Raw genomic sequence first — 5,168 nt, 5'->3', positions numbered from 1 at the left:
AACTCTATAAATTCTCTAAAATCGGGAAACCAACAGAGAGCCACCCAAAATACTTTTTTCGCCGCCGCAAGCTTCTGTTCTTGCGAGATCCCATATGGAGGCCTTTTCCGGTACTTTGCCGAAGGGGGAATCGATCACGGAGGGCATCTACATCAACCTTGCTGCCCTTCCGATGATGTGTGAGTAGTTTACCATAGACCTATGGGTCCATAGCTAGTAGCTAGATGGCTTCTTCTCTCTCTTTGATCTTCAATACAATGTTCTCCTCGACGTTCTTGGAGATCTATTGTAACACCCCGAATGTAACTTTCCCTATTTGTACTCCAACTCTTGCCGTTTCCGGCGTTAAGTTATATTTATTTCTCGGGTTCGGGTCTTTATCTCCGTGTGTTGTTTTTGTTGTCATGCATCTCTTATCATGTCATCATGTGCATTGCATTTGCATACGTGTTCATCGCATGCATCCGAGCATTTTCCCCGTTGTCCGTTTTGCATTCCGGCGCTTCGTTCTCCTCCGGTGGCCATTTCTAGCTTTCTTTCGTGTGTGGGGATTAAACATTTACGGATTGGACCGAGACTTGTCATGCGGACTTGGTTTACTACCGGTAGACCGCCTGTCAAGTTTCGGGCCATTTGGACTTCGTTTGATACTCCAACGGTTAACCGAGGGAACGAAAAGGCCTCGTGTGTGTTGCAGCCCAACACCCCTCCAATTTGGCCCAAAACCCACCAAACTCTGCTCCATGTCCTAGAGCGTTCGATCACGATCGCGTGGCCGAAAACCGCACCTCATTTGGACTCTCCTAGCTCCACTTATGCCTATATATACACCCCTCCGTTTTCGGATCTCTTCTTCCTCCCCGAAACCCTAAAATTCATCCCTCCGCCGCCGGACATGCCCGCCTCCTAGCGGACGAATCGCCACCGCCGCCCCGCGCCAATCGCGCCACGCCACGTGGCATCTCTGCCGCCACCCGCTGCCGCGGCCCGGCGAGCCCGCAGCGGGCCCGCCCGGCCCATCGCGCCCGCGCCTCCCCGCGCGTCGCCCCGCCGCCTGGCTCTCGCCCGCCGCCACCGCGTGCCGCCCGCCGCCTCCAGCCGCCGCTCGCCGCACCCCGCCGCACCGCGCGCCGGCCGCCGCCTCGCCACGCGCAGCCGCCGCCTCCGCGTGCCGCCCCGCGCCTCGCGGCCGCCGCCCCGCCTCCTCGTCGCCGTCTCGCCGGCCGACCGAGGCCCGACGAGCTCCCCTGCCTCCGGATCCAGTCACCTCCTTCCTCTCCGGCAGCGATTCCGGCGAGATCCGCTGCCTCGGTCCGCGTGCACCCGGCTGCTACAGTAAACCCTAGATCTCGCACGGTTGACTTTTCCCTCTCCTCCCAGTATTTTTATGCCTACTTTGACCGGCCGTATCTCCGCATCTGTAGCTCCGATTTGGGCGTATAGTATATCAAAATGTTCGACTCGACGAGTACATCATTTCATTCCATTGCATCATTTTCATTTGAGTTCATATTGATGCCCAAAATGCTGTTAGAAGGAGGCTTCGTGAGTTAATTGTCAGATCTGCTAGTTCATCTTAGACTTTTGTCATTTTTGCCATGATTATTGTGTGCATGCTATGCCTGTGAGTCCTTCATATGTTTTGTTAAGCATTTTGTCTTCTTTCCAGAGGTGCAACCCATGAATTTTTAGGATGTGTGTGGTGACTTGTGCAAGCTTGCAAAGTGAGGCACCCGGTAAATCTGTTTTCAGGGACTTAGTAGTTTTCACTAAGTCTGGGATTATTTAGTTCATGATGCCATATGTTCAGCTTGTTTCCTAGTGATCCGTGCCTCTTTTGAGGATGATCAGTAAAGGAGTTTTGTTAATCATGTTATGCTCTATCCATCCATGTCTTTGTTTGCAATTATGGAGCACCCTAGCTTGAGTCAATCGAGCTCTACTTTGGCTTCATGATGAATCTGGGCAGATCGTCAACTCGTTTGTGATTTTGCCGATGTTATTGTAGTTGATCCGTGCATGCTATGTCATTGTTCTTGCCATGTCTAGCTAGCATTTTGTGCCTTCTAATGAATGTATGCTTGACTTGCCATGACTTGCACCGTGGTGAGTGCATCGAGCTCGTTTACATGCCTTCGTGAGTTATATTTCAGCATGTCTCAGTTTTCACTAAGTCTGAAAACTGATTATGTTTTTGCTATGTTCGTGTGCCCGTTAGTATATTTTGTGATCCCTTTTGACCCCAGGTCACTTTGGGACTTTTGTTAAGCTTGTTGAGTAGCTCCATGCCATGTTCTTACTTGTCTTAATCAGGTCATGTATCATGTTGTTTTGCTGCTCCGAAGAGGGCTTCGTGATCTGAAATTTCAGACAGGTGTTAATTTCACTAAGTCTGGAGTCTGTTTTGCATTTGCATTTTTTGCCATGCTTGTTTGAACCTCATAATGGATGAATTGGCCGTATCTCAGTGCTAGTCTTTTGTTAAGAATCTTGTGTGCATCCCTGCCATGTATTTTGTTGTCATGTTTGGTGGCTGTAGCATGTTCATCTCATTGCATTTAGATGCCTACTTGCTGTAAATCACAGACCGGAGTCATTCTTAAAACGCTTGCCATTTCCAAACCGTAACTCCGATTCCGATGATCTTTATATCGTTTTCAAGTGATTTCATCTCATCTTTCCAGTGGCACCCTTGGAATTCCAAGTTGAGGCCAGGTTCATGCATTTCCTGTCATATCTTACATTTTGCATCCCGCATCGCATCCCGCATAGCATGTCATCATTTCATCATATTGCTTGGTCTTGCACATGGTTGATTGTATCCTTATTGCTTGTTTGTCTTGTTGGGTAGAGCCGGGAGACAAGTTTTCTACCGAGGAGCCCATTGAGTTTGCTTGTGAGGATCCAGTCAACTCTGACAACTGTGCAGGCAAGATGATCATACCCTCGAAATCACTACTATCTTTGCTATGCTAGTTTGCTCGCTCTTTGCTATGCCAATGCTACGATGCCTACCTTTTGCTTGTCAGCCTCCCAATTGCTATGTTTAAACTCTAACCCACCATGTCCTAGCAAACCATTGATTGGCTATGTTACCGCTTTGCTCAGCCCCTCTTATAGCGTTGCTAGTTGCAGGTGAAGATTGGAGGCCGTTCCTTGTTGGAACATCATTTATTTACTTGTTGGGATATCATTATATTGCCATGTTATCTTAATGCATCTATATACTTGGTAAAAGGGTGGAAGGCTTGGCCTCTCGCCTAGTGTTTTGTTCCACTCTTGCCGCCCTAGTTTCCGTCATATCGGTGTTATGTTCCCGGATTTTTGCGTCCCTTACGCGGTTGGGTTATAATGGGAACCCCTTGATAGTTCGCCTTGATTAAAGCTTTTCCAGCAATGCCCAACCTTGGTCTTACCATTTGCCACCTAGCCTCTTTTTCCCTCGGGTTTCCGGAGCCCGCGGGTCATCTTATTTTAAACCCCCCGGGCCAGTGCTCCTCTGAGTGTTGGTCCAAATAGAGCCACTTGCAGCGCCACCTCGGGGCAACTTGAGGGTTGGTTTTAGTTGTACGTAGTGTTCATCTGAGTGTGCCCTGAGAAAGAGATATGTGCAGCTCCTATCGGGATTTGTCGGCACATTCGGGCGGTGTTGCTGGTCTTGTTTTAACCTGTCGAAGTGTCTTGAGTTACCAAGATACCGAGTCTGATCGGAACGTCTTGGGAGGAGGTCTATTCCTTCGTTGACCGTGAGAGCTTGTCATGGGCTAAGTTGGGACTCCCCTGCAGGGATTGAACTTTCGAAAGCCGTGCCCGCGGTTATGGGCAGATGGGAATTTGTTAATGTCCGGTTGTAGATAACTTGAACCTTAACTAATTAAAATGAATCAACTGAGTGTGTTACCGTGATGGCCTCTTCTCGGCGGAGTCCGGGAAGTGGACACGGTGTTGGAGTAATGTTTGCGCAGGTTGTTCCTCTAGTTTCTCGCTCGTGCTTTGCCTCCTCTTCTCGCTCTCTTTTGCGAATAAGATAGCCACCATATATGCTAGTCGCTTGCTGCAGCTCCACATATATTTGCCTTACCCTTCCTATAAGCTTAAATAGTCTTGATCGCGAGGGTGCGAGATTGCTGAGTCCCTGTGGCTCACAGTTACTATAACTCCAGATGCAGGTCCAGGTGATTCCGCTCCAGGTGACGAGTACGAGCTCAAGTGGGAGTTCGACGAGGACTCTCAGCGATACTACGTGTCTTTTCCTGATGATCAGTAGTGGTGCCTAGTTGGGGTTCGATTCAGGGCCTTGTCGCATGTTGGGTTTTCTTCTATTTGGCGCCGTAGTCGGGCCATGAGTGTTTGTATGATGGATGTTATTTATGTACTTTGATGTGACGTGGCGAGTGTAAGCCAACTATGTTTCTTCCCCTTTTATTATATATTACATGGGATGTTGTAATGATTGCCTGACTTGCGACATTGCTTTCAATGCGGTTATGTATCTAAGTCGTGCCTCGACACGTGGGAGCTATAGCCGCATCGAGGGCGTTATATCTATTTGATGTCATCTTCTTTTACGGTGTGTTTGTTGGGATCTGATGAATTATGGGTTTATGATCAGATTCATGAATATTATTTGAGTATTCTCTAAACTCATTTATGCATGATTTTTATAGCTTTGTATTTCTCTCGGATCTATCCGTTTGGTTTGGCCAACTAGATTGATTTATCTTGCAACGGGAGAGGTGCTTTGTGATGGGTTCGATCTTGCGGTGCTCAATCCCAGTGAGAGAAAGGGACATGACACATATTTGTATCATTGTAATTAAGGATAAAACGATGGGGTTTATTCATATTCATTGATTTTACTTTGTCTACATCATGTCATCTTGCTTAAGGCTTACTCCGTTCTTTATGAACTTTGCCGGTGCAGCAAACCCTAGGTCTGTTGTCCAAACTGTGTACATGCGCGGGAACAAGATTGAAGCACCAGCCCAAGTTAGATTACAAGAGACCAAGAGATTCGAAGGACCAACATGCAGATCACAGGGACCAAGACCTAGCCAGAGAAACATGATATCATCAAGAGAAGGGCCTCCCTTGCCGGGCAGGCGAGCCCGGCAAGGGGCAAGTGCCACACATAGAAGCGGACAACCAAGGCGTCCCGACAGGGCCTG

The sequence above is a fragment of the Triticum urartu genome, chromosome 2A, assembly GCF_056163025.1.
Source record: "Triticum urartu cultivar PI428250 chromosome 2A, HENAU_Tu73, whole genome shotgun sequence".
In the NCBI taxonomy this organism is placed as follows: domain Eukaryota; kingdom Viridiplantae; phylum Streptophyta; class Magnoliopsida; order Poales; family Poaceae; genus Triticum; species Triticum urartu.
This window is presented reverse-complemented; position numbering follows the sequence as displayed.